Source organism: Equus quagga, chromosome 2 (genome assembly GCF_021613505.1).
Source record: "Equus quagga isolate Etosha38 chromosome 2, UCLA_HA_Equagga_1.0, whole genome shotgun sequence".
Taxonomy (NCBI): Eukaryota; Metazoa; Chordata; class Mammalia; order Perissodactyla; family Equidae; genus Equus; species Equus quagga.
The window spans coordinates 143,953,082-143,975,162 of NC_060268.1; the positions used below are offsets into that span (position 1 = coordinate 143,953,082).

At 40.6% G+C, this 22,081-nt stretch overlaps 1 protein-coding gene across 3 annotated transcripts in view; it reads right to left on the reverse strand.

The window, feature by feature from the left end:
- SGMS1 (sphingomyelin synthase 1) overlaps window positions 1-22,081 on the reverse strand; it is a 285,938-nt gene that overhangs the window by 150,376 nt on the left and 113,481 nt on the right. The window contains exon 1 of one of the 3 annotated variants that reach the window (XM_046652230.1): window positions 239-366. The exons of the other annotated variants lie outside the window; for them this stretch is intronic. The gene's annotated coding sequence lies outside the window, so the exon portion shown is untranslated. Of the gene's footprint in view, window positions 1-238; window positions 367-22,081 lie in introns of those variants that run through there. 3 annotated transcript variants of the gene reach the window in all.

Genomic DNA, 22,081 nt, shown 5'->3' on the forward strand with positions numbered 1-22,081 from the left:
CAGGTCAGCAGATGAACTTATCATCTACATAAGAGTCTCAGCACATATCAATTTCTCCCATGATTATGCAAACAGAAAGATACAGTTAAATCCCACCTGAAATACAGAAGTCAAATATCAACACGAAACCATGACGAATATAAAAAATGGCTGCTAGAGAAAATTCTTTAACTCTTCATAGACTCATGTGAGAGAACAATCACCCCCACCCCACCCGGCATGCGGAGGACCACCTTACTGAAAACGAGATCCTGGATTCCTCCAAGAGGTGTGAACTCCATTTGTAACGTCTACAGAAAGCTCAGCCCTCGGAGTAAAAGTTTTAGGAGCCAGGGCTCATCTCCCTCTGCCACGGATAGGGAAATGATTAGTTACTGCCTGGGCCAGACAGGGGAAATGAACTCGCCGGCTTGTGTGAAAACAACAAAATGCTGTTTTTCCAGAACAGTTGATTAAAAACACGCTGTCCTAAGTGCAGTGAAGTGAAACGTTCCTTCCTGGTTCCAGCCCTCACAGGGGGAAACAACAGCTCTGCGGGCTCGGCCTCCGATGAACAAAGCCTGGGGTCGCCCCAGCGTGCAGACACGGCTTCCACACTCACTGTCACTCTGACAGGCTGAGGGGACAGAGGCCTCAGAGACTCAGGAGGACACAGGGTTGTCAAGATATGTTGACCATATCGCTGCATATATTTCACGGAGCAGGTTACTAAGATGGTAAAGGTCTTAGAAAGAAAGAAGGCCAAGAAAGCTGGGTAACTTATACCAACACTATGCTGTTTTGTAGCTACACATCCTCTCATGTTCCTGGGAACCCAGAAGCATGTTATACCTCTCTAATCAAGAGAGAAGATTCTAAATAAGATGGCCTATATAAATGGCGACCATATTTTCCGTCTAAAAGTTGGGATATAAACTGACAAGTATAAACACACATCTGAAATCTATCAGGTAGAATATCTGAAACCAAGGCACACAAAATCCAGAGTATGTCATCACCCTACCTACCTTGAAAGACTCCCAGGCCCCTCCTCTGCAGATCTGGTTCCGCAAATCTGGGTGGTGCCTGAGAATCTATATTTTAACAAGCACCCTGAGGAGATTCTTATGCTTTGACAAGTTTGGAGAACATTGGATTGGACCAATTATATTCTACAACACTTAGTTCTCTTTAAGATAGTTCTACCTTTAAATCCCATTTACTAATAGCTTCAACAATGTTAGCTTATAAATGGTAACAATAATGAATATTTGTCTTCTCCTAACCCCTCAAATAATAATTCAGTTTGGTAATACTCATTTTAAAGAACAAGATTAAGAAACTTGTACAAGGTTACACAGCTAATACGTAACAGAGGGAGTATTCAAATAGAAGTGACTCCAACAGCTGTACTTGTGACAATTATATATAATGCCTCCTCTTTCACAAGCAGAGATCCTGTTCACTTTTTACAAGTGATGGTACTTGATTTGTTCCCAGAAGTCAAAAACATTTAGGAAACATTTCTGAATTATTTGTCCTTTCAAATTACTGGCTATGTACAAACCGAGAGATTCAAAAAATTTATCTCTAACAGAAGGTTTTTAACCAGTGCTGCCCTCAAATTTCTCCTTTAAGGAAAATTTGATCCTCACCTCCATACCCTTCCCCTGAAAGTAAAAAAGATGCAATCCAAAAGTCACTGCCCCCCCCAAGAAAAACAATTAGTGTAGAGAAGTAACAGTATACTATAACGTAGCCCCCAAATCTGAACAATCTATCAGATGGAGGCCTAGATGTTTTTATTGATTTGTAAAGAGCAAAAAAGATGTGATATTCAAATATTTTCGTAGCTGTTCTCTTCTATCACATCTAATAGTGAATTTAAAAAGAAGAAAGAAAGAAAGAGGTCAGCCCCGTGGCCAAGTGCTGAAATCGCTCCAGTCTGGAGGCCCAGGTTGGCAGGTTCGGTTCCTGGGTGCAGACCTTCTCCACTCATCAGCCATCCTGTGGAGGTATCCCACACACAAAACAGAGGATGATTGGCACGGATGTTAGCTTAGGGCTAATCTTCCTCAAGCAAAAAAAAAAAGAAAAAAGAAAAAGAAAACCAAACTTTTCTACTCATCCTGACTAAATGAAAATATAAAGGCTTGACATGTCAAATGAACAGTACCCCTAATTACCCCACCTCTTTCTAGCCTCAGGTTGATTAAAAGAGAACCAAGTTTAAAAAGGATCCAATAACCAGAACCAAAATCAAACTCATGATTCGCTCCCTGAGTATTTGGTGAGGGCTTTCCACAGGCCAGGCACTGTCCCAAGGGCTATGGATACAACAGAGAATAAGACAGACAAAAAAACCCTGCCCTCAAGGTGGTCACAGCCTCCTAAGAGGACACATACTCTAAAGAAACAAGAAAATACGCAGTTGGTCAGATGGTGACAGGTGCTGTGGAGTAAAACAGAGTAGGGAGCGGCAGGACTGATGGAACTGTGGTGGTCGTGGAATGTCTCCCCAGTAAGGGGCCATCTGAGCAGAGGCCTAGGGGAGATGGGGAGCAAGCCACACAATATTAGGAGGAGCACATCCCCCAAAGAGGAAGGAGACTGTCCAGAAGACACTCCCCCAGCCCCACCCAAACCACAATCCCCCCAAATTTTCTCTCTGCCCAGACGGCCCCACCCTTCTCCCAGCTGCTCGAGACTGGCACTGAGCTGGGATCCTTCCTCTCCCTCACCACCGCCCCATCCCGTCAATCAGGCGGTTGTGTAGACTGCACCTCCTAAATATGCATCTCCGCTCCCCACTAGAGCAACAATCCTGGGTGACCGCAGCACTGGCCTCCCTGTGTCCTTTATGCTCCTTCTGCCCCCTCAAGTCTCTTCTCCACGAGGAAGCCAGACGGATTGTTTAAACACACCTGTGTAATCATATCATGGCCTTTCTCTAAGGAGTTCAGGGCTTCCCACTGCTTTTGGAATAAAATCTGGATCCACGCTGTCCAGCAGGGCAGGCACAGTCCGGCCCTCACCTACCTCTCTGGATCATTCGCGCTCTTCTGTCCCCAGAGCTCACTAGCCTCTAAGCTCCCTTGGCCTTCCTTCAGCTTCTCTAACGGACCCAGCTCCTTTCTGCCAGGGGGCTTTGCCCATGTCTTCCTTCTGCCTGGAGAGCTGCCTTCCTCACCTCCCTTGGCATACTCTCCCTCTCACCCTTCAGACCTAAGACAAACCCATTGCCCCTGGGGGCCTTTCCTGATCTCCCCATCACATGCACTCCTCCATTACACACAGTACTTCTCCCAGCACTATCACAACTATAACTAAATCATTATTGCCATAATTTTATGTCTGCCCCGCCCCAATAAACTAATCTCCATGACGGCAAGGCCCGTATTTGAACTCACTTTTGCATCTCCAGTGCCTTTAAAAATAGCAGAGTTCAATAATATGTGGGGAGAGAGTAAGCCCCCCCCAACACTTCCATGTTCTCTCTCAAGAAGAATATATAGTTGCATTTGTCCACTGCACTGTCTGCACCTCACGAATTTCTTTTCTAATAACAAAAGTTAAGAACTACGAAAAAGCCATGTTGAATTAATGAAGTCCCAAATTGAGAAACTGCACGGTGAGCCATTCAGACTATGTTTGTGTTCAGTTTCATTTTGTTATAGATTCGTCTTCTACAAGGGAGGCCCAGTAAGCAGAGCTGCCCACTCCTGGGACATCGCCGGTCAGTCACTGACACACAGCTAGGAGCAAACTGAAGTGATGTGAGGAAACAGAAATCCGCGGGGGAAAGAGTTCCAGCTGGTCTATACTTGGAAGTTTTTTTTTTTTAACTAAAGCTAGTGGGAGTCACTCACTCTGCGACAGGAAATAAAAGGACAGTGCTGCAAGACTCTCACATCCCACACAGTTTACATGTCAACAGTAGCCACCATTAGCTGCAGCCTTATCAGGTGCCAGATACTCTGCTAAATACCTTATTTAACTGAACTGAGTCTGCAGCCACACCATGATCCAAGTGACCTGATCCCCATCCGATCAAGGAGGTGAGGTCACTTGCTTAGGCTCACAGAACTAATAAGCATTGCGACCCAGGAATCAGAAGCAGCTCTGCCGGGCTCCAAAACCTCTGCAAAGCATGTCAGTTAGGAAACAGTGTTCTAGTACCAAATGTACCAGTACTCAAAGTGCTGGTACCAAGTACAAATCACTCAGCTGCTCTAGTCCAAGCTCCCCAGTTTACAGGACCAAAGAGAGGAAGTGACTGGCACAAGATCACATAGCCCACTGGCAGCTAGGTCCAGCCAACATCTCCGTCCCTGTCAGACTGTCCTTCTGACAGCACCTCCCCTCACAGAAGGTCCCTAAAACCCTCAGAATAAATGCCCCAAGTCAAGCTTTCCTAAGGAACACTGCAATGTTATAAAAATCCTAAAGGATCCTTAAGAGTTGAGCAAAAGCAAAACAGAAGGACTTTATCACTCTCGTTTCTCGCAGCTGCCAGTGGTCTGAATTCACACAAGCAGCCCCTTGTCTCTGCACTCCCATGCAGCTCTTCTAAGCCACAGAAGCCCAGGAACACCAAAGCCCTGGGCCCCGGCCAGCCAGAGCCAAGCTAAACAGGCTAAAAAGTGGGTGGCTCTGACACTCTCTCATCAAACACTTCTCACTCTAGAGCAGCAATAAACACAATTTTGCACACACAATCACACTTCTACACAAAAGCAAGTAGAATAAGGCCTGAGTCGTGGGATTCACACCTGCACCCTGAACAGCACCCTGATTTTTATGGTCCCTGTGGCAAATCCTATTAACTGCATCCAGGTCAATTTACTGTGGAATTCAACCACTTCTCCCCCTTCCCAGATTAGCCAGCTAACAGCCAATAGCCTGGTATAATAACACCACTTACCAGGCCACCACTGGGCCTGCCTGCCAGGCCAGACCATGCTGGCAATTCTGTGTGCTTGGTGCTTGGAAACTTTTGGAGGAGCAGCCCTAAATGGCCTCATGTCATCCTCAGGAGCTTCAACCCGAATCCACTGACACCCTGGAGTGGCAACTCCCAAGTGAACTTCTGTTCTGACAAGGGCGCCAGACCAGTGGCTTCCCTGCTTATGATAAGACCTAGTTCAGCCTGAGACAGGATAAGGCCAGCTTAATCTCCTAAAACTGATGCCATCAGGGATGCTCGCGTAGAGAGTGGACTCGCCCCACCCCTATCAGCCCAGCCACCAGCTGCCTCAGGCTTTAGGTAACTCATGGGTCCCCCAGAGTGCTATGTGGCAGCAATGTTCTGTTTAAAACTATAATCACTCATTCCGTGAGCCTTTTTTTTTAAGTAAAAATCAAATGAGAATGCATATAAAAGCCTCTCAAAAATTCAAAGAGCTAAATAATCTAAGCATATCAAAGATTCACCATTTTAGTATGCTGACCACACTGGAGGACTGAGATGTAGGGGCTATAACTTTAAGGGGTCCCCATTGTCCCAGAGGTAGGCAGGGTGATGTAGGGGAACTGAATCCTGGAGCTGCAACCTGGGGCAAGTTACTCAAACGTCTACTGCTCACTTTCCTCGTCAATAAATTGGGGTTACCAACATTACCAACTTGGTATCACAGTGAAACACCAAATGAGAAAAAGGAAGTCATCCCTCTAGTACAGTGAATGGCACATAATAAGCCATAAATCAAAGCTCTCCTCCTTCTTCAATGCTTTTAAAGAACTCCCTTTCTTTAGCATCGAGCATTCCTTTTCTTTTCCTTTTTATTAAATTCTCAAATTCTTCTTTCAAAATCAACCACCCACATATACTAGTATTCCAGCAATTCAGTGTAATTTTCCTAAGGACACATGTGGAAAACTATGTCAAGATGTGTCCAATGATGGTCACTCCAGTACTGTTTGTGACAGTCAAAAAAAGTAACACCTCAAGTTCACCGTCCTTGCCTGCAGTGGCAGCATCCACAAACCTGACAACCCCAGACGTGACAAAGGCATCTACAACCCTGGCTCACCACCACCTTCCCCCTGCCCCCACTGCAGTGGCAGTGATCATGACTCAGGCAATCTGGGATACAGTGGAGGTGCTAGCCATCCTGGTACTTCCAGTGGCGATGAGGAGGGCACCAATAACACCTCTGGTAGAGGTGGTGAAGAGTGGAAAGCGTCCATTCTCAAATATAACCAGAGGTTGCACAGGTAAAGAGAAACCAAAAACTTATGCTGTAGCACCACCTATTGAAAAACAAAAGAAAGGCCTCTAATTACCAATCTGTCGAATTGTTAGAATCAAAGTAAACAAAGCTTTAGCTAAACAAAAAAGGTGTTCAGGGGCCAGACCGGTGGCGCAGCAGTTAAGTGTACATGTTCCGCTTCAGCGGCCTGTGGTTTGCCCGTTCAGATTCCAGGTGTGGACACGGCACTACTTGTCAAGCCATGCTGTGGTAGGTGTCCCACATATAAAGTAGAAGAAGATGGGCACAGATGTTAGCTCAGGGCCAGTCTTCCTCAGCAAAAAGAGGAGGATCGGCAGCAGTTAGCTCAGGGCTAATCTTCCTCAAAAAAAAAATAAAAACAAAGGTGTTCACTATTTCAAATGCACCAGCAGAGGAACAACTCAACACGTACCATGAAAAACCATGGTAACACAGTATCACAAAAAGAAAATGACAATTTTCCAGAAGCCAAATTTAAAGTCACAGAAGATTGTGATCTAACTGATAGAGAATTTAAAACAGTTCTCAGGAAGAAACTCAACAAGCTATGAGAAAACTCAGAAAAGTAGTTCAATTAGCTCAGGAATAAAATTAATGCACAAAAGGAATACTTTACTTAAGAGACTGAAATTCTAAAAAAAGAACCAAACAAATTCTGGAGCTGAAGAACTCAATAAATGAGATGAAGAATGTTCTGGAAAGCACCGCAAATAGAGCAGACAACATGGAAGAGAGAATCAGCAAGCTGGAAAATAAAAATCTAGAAATGCTTCAGGCAGAATAAGAGAGAGAACTAAGATTTTTTAACAATGAAGAAATTCTGCGAGAACTGTTCGACTCCATTAGAAAAGGGAACATAAGGATAATAGGTATCCCAGAAAGAGAAGAGAAGGAGAAGGCAGCAGAGAAATTACTTCAATAAAAAATAGCTGAGAACTTCCCAAACCTCTGTAAGCAACTGGATACACAGGTCCACAAAGCTAACAGAACACCTAGTTATCTCAACGCAGAAGGACCTTCTCCAAGAAACGTTGTATTAAAACTGCCAAAAGTCAATGACAAAGAAAGAATTTTAAAAAGGCAGCCACGAGGAGAAAAAAAACCCAGTAACCTACAAAGGAACTTCCATTATGATATAAGCAGATTTCTCAGCAGAAAGTCTACAGGTCAGGAGAGAGTACAATGACATACTCAAATACTAAAAGATAAAAACTGTCAGCCAAGAATACTCTAGCAAAGTTATCCTTCAGATATGAAGGAGAAATAAAGGCTTTCCCAGACAAACAAAAGCTGAGGGAGTTCATCAACACTAGACTTGCCTTACAAGAAATGCTGAAAGGGGCTCTTCAACCTGAAACAAAAAGGCAAAAGAACATAAAACTTTATGAGTAAAGTGATAAATAGAATCAGAAAATTCCAACTGTTTATCAGAATGGGTAGTTAAACGCTTAATTATAGCACTTAGGTTAAAGAGGGAAAAAAGCATTCAAAATAACTATAGCTAGTTCAATTTGGTAAGAAACTCACAACATAAAATAACTCACAACATAATTTGTGACCAAAAAAAGAAACATAAAAGGGGAAGAGCAAAAGGACAGAACCAGGGCTGGCCCCGTGGCCGAGTGGTTAAGTTCACGTGCTCCGTTGCAGGCAGCCCAGTGTTTCATTGGTTCAAATCCTGGGCGTGGACATGGCACTGCTCATCAAACCATGCTGAGGCAGCGTCCCACATGCCACAACTAGAAGGACCCACGACAAAGAATATACAACTATGTACTAGGGGGCTTTGGGGAGAAAAAGGAAAAAAATAAAATCTTTAAAAAAAAAAAAAAAAAGGAGAGAACCTGTATAGGCAAATGAAGATAAGATGCTATCATCAGAAAAAGGACTATTTTATCTATGAGACATTTTATATAAACCTTATGGGAACCACAAAACAAAAATCTAGAGCAGAGACACAAAACATAAAAAAAGGGCAAACTGAGAACATCATAGAAAACCATCAAACTAAAATGGCATACAGAAACACAAAAATAAAAAAAGAAGATACAGAGAAACCAGAAAACAAAAAATAAAATGACAGTACTAAGTTCTTCATATATCAAAAATCACTCTAAATGTAAATGGACTGAATTCACCAATCGAAAGACACAGAATGGCTGGATGGATTAAAAAACAAGACCCAACAATATGTTGCCAGCAGGAGACTCATCTCAGCTCTAAAGACAAACACAGGCTCCAGTTGAAGGGATGGAAATGATACTCCAGCAAATGTCAGCCGAAAGAAATCAGGTGGACTCATACTCATATCAGATAAAATAGACTTCAAGCCAAAAAGGTAACGAGAGGCAAAGATGGACATTATACAATGACATAGGGAACAATCCATCAAGAAGACAGGACATTTATTAATATATATGCACCTAATAGAGAAGCAGGAAAATATATAAAGCAATTAACAGACCTAAAGGAGAAACTGACAGCAACACAATAGTGGCAGGAGATTTTAACACCCCACTTACATCAATGGATAGATCATTCAGACAGAAAGTCAACAAGGATGGCCTTAAATTAAACATTAGACCTGATAGACAGGATAGATATATACAGAACATTCCATCCAAAAACAGCAGAATACACATTCTTCTCAAATGTACATGGAACATTCTCAAGCATAGACCATATGTTGGGACACTAAACAAGTCTCAATAAATTTAAGAAGACTGAAATCATATCAAGCATCTTTTCTGACCACAACAGTAGGAAACTAGAAATCAGCTAAAAAAAGAAAGCTGGAAAAATCACAGATATGTAGAGACAAAAACCAGAGTACTGAACAACTATTAGATCCGCAAAGAAATCAAAAATTACCTGAAGACAAATGAAAATAAAAATAAGATACCGTAATCCATGGGATGCAGCAAAAGCAGTAGGAAGAGGGAATTTTACAGCAATACAGGCCTACTTCAAGAAACAAGAAAAATCTCAGGTAAACAATCTAACCTTACTCCTAAAAGAACTAGAAAAAAAGAACAAATGAAGCCCAAAGTCAACAGAAGGAAGGAAATAACAAAAATTAGCAGAAATAAATGAAATAGAGACTAAAAAGACAAAAGACTAATGAAAGTAAGAGCTGGTTCTTTGAAAAGACAAACAAAACTGACAAACCTTTAGCTAGACTCACTAAGAAAAAAGAAGAAAAAGCTAAAATAAATAAAATCAGAAACAAAAGAGACATTACAGTGAATACCACAGAAATACGAAAGATTTTAAGAGACTACTATGAACAGCTACTCACCAACAAACTGGACAACCTAGAAACAATGGATAAATTCTTAGAAACATACAACCTGCCAAGACTGAATCATGAAGTAACAGAAAATGTGATAGATCAATCACTATAGTAAAGAGATTGAAAGAGTAATCAAAAACCTCTAAAAAAACCAAAAGTCCAAGACTAGACGCCTTCATTGACAAATTCTGTCACATATTCACAAAAGATTTAATGCCTGTCCTTCTCAAATTCTTCCCAAAAAATGAAGAGGAAGGAGTGCTTCCTAAGCCATTTTACAAGACCAACACAAGCCTGATACCAAAACCAGACAAAGACAACACAAAAAAGAAAATTACAGGTCAATATCTCTGATAAACATAGATGCAAAAATCCTCAACAAAATATTAGCAAACCGAATACAATAATACATTAAAAGGATCATACATAATGATCACCTGGGATTTATTCCAGGGATGCAAGGGTGGGTCAACATCCACAAATCAATCAATGTGATATACTACATTAACAAAATGAAGGATAAAAATCAAATGATCATCTTAATTGATGCATAAAAAGCATCTGACAAGATTCAACATCCATTTAGGATAAAAACTCTCAATAAAATGAGTAGAGAAGGAACACATCTTAACATAATAAAGGCCATAAACAACAAACCACAGCTAACATCATACTCAACAGTGAAAAATTGAAAGCAATCCTTCTAAGGACAGGAACAAGACAAGGATGTCCACTCTTGCCATTCTTATTCAATACAGTATTGGAAGTCCTAGCCAGAGCAATTAGGCAAGAAATAGAAATAAAAGGGATCCAAAGAGGAGAGAAAAAAGTAAAATTGTCCTATTTAAGGAAGATATGATTTTACATATAGAAAACCCTAAAGACTTCACCAAAAGCCATTAGAAATAATAAAAAAAACACAGTAAAGTTGCAGGGTACAAAATCAATATACAAAAATCTGTTGCATTTCTATACACTAACAATGAACTAGCAAAAAGAGAAATTAGGAAAACCATCCCATTTACAGCAAAAATAATAAATTTAACCAAGGAGGTGCAAGACCTGTACACTAAAAACTGTAAGACACTATGAAAGAAACTGAGTAAGATACAAAGAAATGGAAAGATACTCTGTGCTCAGGAATTGGAAGACATAACATTGTTCAAACGTCTGTATCACCTAAAGCAATCTACAGATTCAATGCAATCCCTATCAAAATGTCAATGACATTTTTCACAGAAACAGAACAAAAAATAGTAAAATTCGTATGGAACAATAAAAGACTCCAAACAGCCAAAGCAATGTTGAGAAAACAAGAACAAAGCTGGAGGAATTACACTCTCTGATTTCAAATTATACTACAAAGCTATTGTAATCAAACAGAGTAGTATTAGCAGAAAAACGGACAAGCAGATCAATGGAACAGAATTGGGAGCCCAGAAATAAACTCTTACGTTTATGGATAACTAATTTACAACAAAGGAGCCAAGAACATACAATGGAAAAAGCAAAGTCTCTTCAATAAATGGTGTTGGGAAAACTGGACAGCCACTTGCAAAAGAATGAAACTAGACCACTAACTTACACCATACACAAAAATTAACTCAAAATTGATTGAAGACTTGAATGTAAGACCTGAATCCATAAAACTCCTAAAAGAAAACATAGGCAGTACAGTCTTTGACATCAGTCTTAGCAGTATCTTTTAGGATATGTCTCCTCAGGCAACGAAAATAAAAGAAAAAATAAACAAATGGGACCACCTCAAACTAAAAAGCTTCTGCACAGCAAAGAAAACTAACAAGAAAACAAAAAGACAACCTACCAAATGGGAGAAGATATTTGCAAATCATGTATCTCATAAGGGGTCAATATCCAAAATATATAAAGAACTCATACAACTCAAGAACAACAAAAACAACCCAATTAAAAAATGGGCAGAACCAACAGCCATTTATGATAAAAACTCTGAACAAAATGGGCATAGAAGGAAACTACCTCAACATAATAAAGGCCATATACGACAAACCCATAGCCAACATCATACTCAATGGGCAAAAACTGAACCCCATCCCCCTGAAAACAGGAACAAGACAAGGATGCCCTCTTTCACCACTCTTATTTAACATAGTACTGGAGGTCCTGGCCAGAGCAATCAGGCAAGAAAAAGGAATAAAAGGAATCCAAATAGGGAGGGAAGAAGTGAAACTCTCGCTGTTTGCAGACGACATGATCTTATATATAGAAAACCCCAAAGAATCCATTGGGAAACTGTTAGAAGTAATCAACAACTACAGCAAAGTTGCAGGGTATAAAATGAATTTGCATAAATCAGTAGCATTTCTATACTCCAGTAATGAACCAACAGAAAAAGAACTCAAGAATACAATACCATTCCCAATCGCAACAAAAAGAATAAAATACCTTGGGGTAAATTTAACTAAGGAAGTGAAGGACCTATATAATGAAAATTACAAGGCCTTTCTGAGAGAAATGGATGACGACATAAGGAGATGGAAAGACATTCCATGTACATGGATTGGAAGAATAAACATAGTTAAAATGTCCATTCTACCTAAAGCAATCTACAGATTCAACGCCATCCCAATCAGAATCCCAATGACATTCTTTACAGAATTAGAACAAAGAATCCTAAAATTCATATGGGGCAACAAAAGACCCTGAATTGCTACAGCAATCCTGAGAAAAAAGAACAAAACGGGAGGCATCACAATCCCTGACTTCAAAACATACTACAAAGCTACAGTAATCAAAACAGCATGGAACTGGTACAAAAACAGGTGCACAGATCAATGGAACAAAATTGAAAGCCCAGAAATAAAACCACCCATCTATGGACAGCTTATCTTCGACAAAGGAGCTGAGGGCATACAATGGAGAAAAGAAAGTCTTTTCAACAAATGGTGCTGGGAAAACTGGAAAGCCACATGTAAAAGAATGAAAATTGACCATTCTTTTTCACCATTCACCAAAATAAACTCAAAATGGATTAAAGATCTAAAGGTGAGACCTGAAACCATAAGGCTTCTGGAAGAAAACGTAGGCAGTACACTCTTTGACATCAGTATTAAAAGGATCTTTTCGGACACCATGCCTTCTCAGAGAAGGGAAACAACAGAAAGAATAAACAAATGGGACTTCATCAGATTAAAGAGCTTTTTCAAGGCAAATGAAAACAGGATTGAAACAAAAAAACAACCCACTAACTGGGAAAAAATATTTGCAAGTCATATATCTGACAAAGGCTTAATATCCTTAATATATAAAGAACTCTCACAACTCAATCACAAAACATCAAACAACCCAATCAAAAAATGGGCTGGAGACATGAACAGACATTTCTCCAAAGAAGATATACTGATGGCCAATAGGCACATGAAAAGATGCTCATCATCGCTGATCATCAGGGAAATGCAAATCAAAACTACACTAATATATCACCTTATACCTGTTAGAATGACAAAAATATCTAAAACTAATAGCAACAAATGTTGGAGAGGTTGCGGAGAAAAAGGAACCCTCATACACTGCTGGTGGGAATGCAAACTGGTGCAGCCACTATGGAAAACAGTATGGAGATTCCTCAAAAAACTAAAAATAGAACTACCATACGATCCAGCCATCCCACTACTGGGTATTTATCCAAAGAGCCTGAAGTCAGCAATCCCAAAAGTCCTGTGCACCCCAATGTTTATTGCAGCACTGTTTACAATAGCCAAGACGTGGAAGCAACCTAAGTGCCCATCAACAGACGAAATGGATAAAGAAGATGTGGTACATATATACAATGGAATACTACTCAGCTGCAAAACAGAACAAAATCATTCCATTTGCAATAACATGGATGGACCTTGAGAGAATTATGTTAAGTGAAATAAGCCAGCAAGAGAAAGATAATCTGTGTATGACTCCACTCATATGAGGAATTTAAAACTATGGACCAAGAACAGTTTAGTGGATACCAGGGGAAAGGTGGGGTGGGGGGTGGGCACAAAGGGTGAAGTGGTACACCTACAACATGACTGACAAACATTAATGTACAATTGAAATTTCACAAGATTGTAACCTATCAATAACTCAATAAAAAAAAACTGAAAAAAAAAAATGGGCAGAGAATCTGAATAGACATTTTTTCAAAGAAGACATACAGATGGCCAACAGACATATGAAAAGATGTTCAACATCACTAATTATCAGGGAAAGGCCAATCAAAACCACAATGAGATATCACCTCACACCTATCAGAATGGCTCTTATCAAAACGACAAGAAATAACAAGTGTTGGAGAGGATGTGGAGAAATGAGAACCCTCATACACTGTTGGTGGGATTGTAAATTGGTGCAGCCACTCTGGAAAATAGAATGGAGAGTCCTAAAAAAATTAAGAATAAAACTACTGTGTGATCCAGCTACTCCTATTCTTGGTATTGATCCAAAGAATACAAAAACATTAGCTCAAAAAGATACATGCATCCTTATGTTCACTGCAGCATTATTTACAACAGCCAAGATAAGGAAACAACCTAAGTACCCACTGACAGACGAATGGATAAAAAAGAACATGGTATACACATATATATACAATGGAATACTACTCAGCCATAAAATAAGATGAAATCTTGCCATTTGCAACAACATGGATGGACCCTGAGGGTATTATGCTAAGTAAAATAAGTCAGACAAAAAACAGATGATTTCCCTCATATGTGGAATATTAAAAATAAACAAAACAAAAACAAACACATAGATACAAAGAACAGATTGTTGGTTACCAGAGCAGAAGGGGGATGGGGGGAGGGCAAAATGGGTAAAGGAGATCAACTGTACGGTGACAGATGGAAACTAGATTTTGGTGGTGAGCACGCTGTAGCCTATGTAGAAGTCGAATTATAATGTTGTATAGTCATGAGCTGTATAATGAAATTTCAGTCAATGATGGAGGTCCCTTAAGATTAACACCATATAGCCTAGGTGTGTAGTAGGGTATACTATCTAGGTTTGTGTTAAGTACACTCTATGTTGTTCACTCAACAACAAAATCGCCTAAGGATACATTTCTCAGAACATATCCCCGTCCTTAAGCTATGCATGACTGTGCACATGAAAATTATATAATGCTATAAACCAGTGTTAGCTCAATAAAAAAAGGGACCGCCTACTAACTAGAATACTATTACAGCTCTTAAAATGAAAGAGGTAGTTGAGTGGGTGCCAAAAGGAAAGAGCTTTAAGGTATAACTTTACATAGTATGATCAAACATATATATATATTAAATTTTTTATCTAATGCTAGCTTTGGTGTCCAAATAGTTTATTAGTGGGGAGAAAAGAAAGAAGTTTGGGAGGATGTGGAAGGCAAAATAATGGCCCCCAGGTCTACATCCTAAACCACCTTCCTTCCCTAGAACCTATGAATATATTACCTTACATGGCAAAAGGGGCTTTACAGATGTGATCAATTAAGGATACTGAGATGGGAAGAGTAGCCTGGATTATCCAGGTGGACCCAATTATGGATCCTTAAAATCAGAGACCCTTTCCTGGATTTGAATATAGAAGAATGGTCAGAAAGATGGAGGAGGCCATGAGTCAAAGGATACTGGCAGCCTCTAGAGGCCGGAAAAGGCCGAAAGCATCAGCCACGGTTATTTTAACCTAGTGAGACCTATGCTGAGCTTCTAATCTACAGAAGCATAAAATAATAAATTTGTATTGTTACTCTGTGTGTGTGTGTGTGTGTGTGTGTGTGTCTGTTTGTGTGTATAGCTTTTATTTTAGCTCTTATTTAGTTGGAGAGGGAGGGAAGAAATTCTTTGCCCGGTTTCTATGCCATGATTTGCTGACTAAAAAAGTTTTCACATAGCATTCGGCTCCTTCTGCCTGAAAAATCCAAGCGCTCTTCTGCACTGGACAAAATTCTACTCACACGTCAAGACGCAACTCAAGCATCACCTCCTAGGTCAGGGCTTCCTCCATAGGGGTCTCCCCTGTAGCTGAATTTAGGGGCGGCACATAGCTTGGTGGATCCTGCTGGATGGTGAACTCCTTGAAAACAGGGCTTGAGGCTTATGTGCCTGTGCAAACTCAACGCTTCATAATAGGCATGACATGTGGGTAATGACTAAGTGTTTGCTCAACTGAAATGACTACTGGATGGCATTGAATCCAAACCAATCTAGTAAATCCCAGTTTTAAATTAATAAGGAGCTGTCTGTTGGGAAAAGACTGTTGTAATCTCATACGCATTATCCAGTTATCTGTTCTGTAAAGGCAGAAGTTATATCCTTCAACCCCACAAATCACAGCAAAGAGTTCAGAGTCTAAATTTTCTTTCAAAATCAGATTGTGACTTTGACTTGCAAAGGATATCGATTATCAAGAGACATTGCTTCAGGTCTCCAGGGCTTCAAATTTCCAGTTTGAATCTTCCAATTCCTGCTATGAACATTTGTGAGTTATATTTAAATTGGACTCCTGGCTGTAGTGCTAAAATTAGCCCTCTTTCTTCCCCCAAATCAAACATGTTGGTTTTCCCAGTAGGACATTTTATAATCCATTCAAGGGCGGGAGGTGAGGTAGGCGGGCGGGGATCACAGCACTGTTGTTCCGGCTGAGATTTAAAACACTCCACAAACTCAAGTCTGCTCTACTAATGATTCTGTCAATGGCAAAGGAGCCAAGAGGGGGACGGAGTGACCTCTGGTTAAATGTTCACATCCTAAAGACTGCATCTGCTAAAGCCAGAGCCAGAGCCTGAGCCTTTGTTTTCATCTCCCAGCAGCATTCTGTTCAACAGATATTAGAGCATCCATCTCTATGGCAATGGTAATTTCCATTGCTCAATCAGAGGCCAAAGTACTAAAGAGGCAACACTCATGTGTTTGAATGAGACCCCTTGCATAACAAATGCCTTCACAAATCCTTATCCAAGCATAGACAAGCGGCAAACACTGAATTCTTCATGAGTTTTCAAGCAAAAGCATATCGTTAATTATTTATTTTTGCTGTCAGCAGTGTTTTCATCTTAAAGTCAGATTTATTGGGGTATAATTTACATGAAGTAACCCATCCTTTTTAATGCGCAGTTCTATGAGTTTTGACCAAAACATATACTCAGTTAATCACCTCCACAATCAAGATACAGAACATTTTGTTTATCTCAAAAAGTTCTCTATGCCCTCTGTAAGTCAATCTTTTCCTCCAACCCCAGCCCCAGGAAACCACTGATGTGTTTTCTGACCCTTTACTTTCACCTCTTCTAGAATGTCATACAGACGGAATCATACAGTAAGTACCCTTCTGAGTCACACAGAACATAGCTTTTTGAGTTTGGCTTCTTTCACATAAAAATGCATTTGAAACTCATCCACTCATTCAAATAGTTGTTTGTTCTTTGTTATTGTTGAGTAATATTCCACTGATAGACATATCAGTCTGTTTATCCATTCACTTGTTGAAAGACATTTGAGGATTTTTTTGGTTTTTGGCAATTATGAATACAGCTGTTAGAATTATTAACCTAAAAATGTTTGTGTGAACAGAGGTTTTCATTTCTCTTGGGTAAATACCTAGGAGTGGAACTGCTGGATTGTAGGGTAAATAGATGTTTAACTTTGTAAGAGACTACCTAAGCTGTACCAGCTGTACCATCTTACATTCCCACAAGCAATGCAAGAGAGTTCTAGTCGCTCTGCATCTTTGCCAGGACTTAGTTATATCCATTTTTGTTCCATTTGCCTGGGGGTTTTTTTGGGGGGGGGGGTTAGCCATTTTAATAGGTATGTAGTAGCATCTCACTGTATTTTTCTTTTAACTTTTGATTTTGTTATAATTTTACACTCACATAGAAGCTGCAAAAATAGTAGAAAGTTCTCATGTATTCTTCACCCAAGTTTCCTTTATCTTACACAACCACAATACAATTACCAAAAGTAGGAATTTGACATCGGTGCAATACTATTTATTAACTAAACTACAGACCTTGTCAGATTTCATTAGTTTTTACATGTACTTTTCTTGGTTTTTTTTGCATACAGTTCTGTAAAATTTTATCACATGTATAGATTCATATAAATACTACCACAATCAGGATATAGATCTGTTCCATAAAAGCACATTATATTTTGAAAAGACCTTCTTGGTTTTACAAATATCACCTGCTGGAAGGACTTTGGCAAATGTTAACTTTCTTCTGCCATTTTCCCTTGACCAAATTAAAAGTCAGTTATCTATTCGCAAGCTGCTATGTGCGAACCACTGCTGACAGAAGAGTTCACTTTTCAGGATGGGTGTCTGTCCTGTTCATTCTTTACTTATTATATGCCAAGCCCAGTGTAGGCAGTATGGATAAAATGGTGAAAAGGAGAGCAGTAGTTCCTGTCTTTAAAAGAACTTCGAGGGGAGAGAGATTCACATACATAATTACAAACTGTGGCAAGTACTATCCATGAATGAAAAGTAAAAGATACACTGAAAATTAAAACACGATCTGGTTTAGACTGGGAGGTTCTTGCCATCTAGCCTCATCCTCAGACTCAGTATTTGGGGCCTTCCTACAGGAACAGGGCATCCAAGCACCTGAGCCATTGAGCAACAAGTATATGTGTAACCAACAAATTCTTAAAGCAGAAGAATACAAGCAAGGAAGCCCTCCAGGGCTTAGGAACTGCACCAAGGACTGCTTATCTTCTCCTTAGGTCAAAGCCTGGCCCCAAAGATAAACAGAACTGGTAACTGCCCATGTGTTACCTAAGGGATACCCACAGCCCCCAAAATTTCTTCCAAATCACCTGCCACAGTGAGTCAAATTCCACCTTTAGAGATCCTTTAGTTATAGAGGTATCCCTCTGCTATAGACTAATCACAATGAAATCCCTTCAGGAAGCGGGGACATAGTAACCCATCTCCGGCTTCTGGGTGATGGCTGGTACAAGCCTCTCCTCCTGTCTGAGGGGCTCACACTTACACATCTTCCAAGGCAGAGGTGCTCCCTCTTCCCTTGTGTCCTCCTCACCCTAGCCTGTATGTATTTTTATTATTAGTAATCTCTAATGCTGTTTGTTCCCATATTTCTCTCCCCTTTCTATACCAATAGCCCCAACAGTCGGATTCATCTCTGTATCTCCTGGCATCTGCACCTTAGGTCCCACCCCAGGCACACAGTAAGAGGTCCATAAATGTTCTGTGAATATTCAAGGCATAGCCATCAGATTACAATATGTGAACGAGGACTTTGAGGGAATGGACCAAGACAGTTGGGTCTCAATAGGAAAGACACCAATAGGATGCACGAGACAGTTGGTCCATTTCAAGAATCATACCACAGAGTAGCTAAATATAACAGTAGGATGCTTGGGCACCTGAAAGGCCGGGGGCAGGACAGAAGAAGATATGTGAGGGAGTAAGAAACAAGACTTGCCCACACACGATAAAGCTCGAGACCAGAACAGCTTGGCTCCTGCCAAGAAAATGGCAGATATAGTCTGAGGTGGAGAGGAGGAAGGGAAAAGGCAGGCTCTGTCTCCATGACTTCATTTCTAAAACCATTTGTGAAGAGCTCGGCTGGGGGAGATGAGGAGTTCAAAAAGAAGTAAGCATTTCCAACAGCTACCGTGGGAGTCATGTAGGAAATCAGTAAGAAATGAGAGAGAGAGTAAAAAATTCCAAAAAACAGCTAGTTCATTGTACATACTTCTGCCTCTTCCCAGAGAGACCCTAGTTTTTCCTAGACTGTCACACACATCTTCCAAAACACTCTGGGGCCCTCTCTGCATGAAGCAATGACCTGTGTTTGAAGGCCTGTGCAGGCTGGCTACAATCCTGAAATGTCTCCTGAACCAGCTAATGGAAGGCCCCAGGCCTGCTAAAGAGCCCATGAAAAAAATGAGACACTGCTCTTGTCCCTGCATCAGTTGAGTCTCTTACACATAGAAACTGTTTACATTTAGTGATTAGTAAACATTGGAACTCCCAAATCAAAACACTAATTGTTTTACACTCTTAAAACAATTGCTTCACAGTTATTTTAAAGTATCAGAAAATTATTCCAGCCCATGTTCCCCAAACCACTAGCTGCTGCAATAAGTCACTACATGGGTTTTAACCAAGACTTCCTCTTAACCAGCACCTTGACCTTTGCCACACCCCGCAGTCGACCAGGGTGGTATGTGGACATGAAAGTAAACTCCTCAAAAAGGAGAGAGGAGAGCACTGCAGCCAGCCTCCCCTACTGGAACACCTAGCCAATCTCAGGGACAGCCAGCTCGGACAGCCACCAGGTCATGATCTGAAATATATTCAAAAACTAACAGAGACACCCATCAGTTTCACTTACAGTTTTCCTATTATGCACATATACGGGTAATAAACGCTACCATTATGATGCTAGTTGCTAAAGACACCGAGCTCCTCAGATGCAAGGTGATAAGTAGTCACACATCTCTGGTCCCACAAGTTCAAGTTACAACAAACTGTTTCTTCTTTCTCTCTTTTAACCCAAGTTTCAACCAAGAAGGACCCTGCTTCCTGGTAACACAGCACACCACAAGGTGAAACAGAAACTGGCAACTGCAAGATGGTTTCTGGTGGCCCAGAGGGGTCTGGGAAAAAGCAAAGTGAGTAAAATTGCCCTTCTCAGCTGCAGTTCAGAAAGGTCACCAGACACAGGTGCAACCCTCTGGCCCTCAGACTACCCGCCCCAGTGTGGCTCCCAACCAAATACCCCTCTCCCCTCCCGGCCAAGTGCTCCAGGCACTAAAGTTACCTTCCATGCTTCTTCTCCACCCTGCGTCCCAGACCTAAACTCCCCTTCCCAATCAGTTCCGTTAGAAAACGGACAATCTAAAATGTGAAAGACACAAGGGTTTTTCCCACCTCAGAGGTTAAAATAATAGTTTAAAATCATGTACGGGGTGTTAAAGTACCTCCCAAGTCCTTCCCCAAAAGGCGTTACAATAATTGACTTTAAGGTGAAGATAGCACGAAAAACCATTAAACACACATCATCAATTAATGAGGGCAGGATTAAGCTCAAAATTAAGCCACGTAAGCCCAAACTGTTCTATTGTACTTATATACATCTTTAAAAACTACAAGCTACTTCGCACAAACGTTCCTAACTGCTCTTTCACATCAGAGACTGGAACTGGGTTATTCTTCAGCAACAGATGCTGCCAGGGACCAGTGGGAACTGTTTACAAAACGCCCGAGAGGAAACGCCACTCCCCTGTAGTTTCACACCCATGAAGAACAACTAGGAATCAAAGTTGAGTCTGAAATCCTATTTCAACTCCAACTTTCCTCCCACCCAGGGAAAGGAAGCATGTTAAGTTCAAAAGACCCAAACAAGATATCAAAAAGCTGCCTGTGAGCACCAAACAAAAGATATTTTATGTAATTAATCTACAAATGCTAAAAATGCAACTCACTACAACTATGCATCTGCCTATGTGCCATTGTGTTCTGTCACAGGTATTTCTAAATGATGCAGTCTAAGCGAAATGCCCATTTTTCCTAGCTGATATAAGGACAAGGAGAAGTAAAATCAACATTTTGGTAATCACCTACCTACCATGGGTATCAAACTTTGATATAATAAGAATTTTTGAGATAACTAAACATCCCTTAATATCCATTCTCCTTTTCTTCCTCAATAACAGAATCCCCTACTTTTTTAACTGGCAGCCGTAAGAACCACAATTCCCAGGTTCTTTGGCAGCTGGGTGTGGCCATGTGGCTAAGGCTTAGCCCAGACGTTCTCAAAGTAGGGTCTGGGGACCCCTGGGAGTCCCCAACACCCTTTTAGGAAGTCCATGAGGCCAAAATACTTTTCATACTAACACTAAGACAGTATTTGCCTTTTTAAAATTCATTCTCCCAGGAGTGTACGGGGAGTTTTTCACAGGCTACGTGACACGATGCCACAACAGACTGAATGCAGAAGCTGATTTGAGAATGCAGCTATTTTCTATTAAGCCAGACATTAGAGAGATTTACAAAAATGTATAGCAGTAGTAGTCTTCTCACTAATAGCTGGAAAACAGTTATTTTCCCAAAATAAATAACTTATACCAACCTATAATGGTTTATTATTAATTTAAAATAAAGTAATACTTTTATAATTTCTCACTTTTAATTTCTAACACTGAAAAATATTTGTATTAGTTTCCTCTTGCTGCTATAACAAATTACTACAAACATGGTGGCTTAACACAAATTATCTTCTGGTTCTGGAGGGCAGAAGTCTAAAAACAGGTGTTACAGGGCTAAAATGAAGGTGCTGGCAAGGCTGAGTTCCTCCTGGAACTAGGGGCAAATATGTCCCTTGCCTTTTCCAGCTTCCAGAGGACACTTGCACTCCTTGGCTCATGGTCCCCCTTCCACCAATGACATCACTTCAAATTCTGCTTCATTCTCATAATTCTTTCTCTGACTCTGACAGCCATGCCTCCCTCTTATGAGGACCCTTCTGATTATACTGAGCTCACCTAGATAATCTTCCCATCTCAAGAGCCTTACTTTAATCACATCTGCAGTCTTTTTTGCCATAATGAAGTAA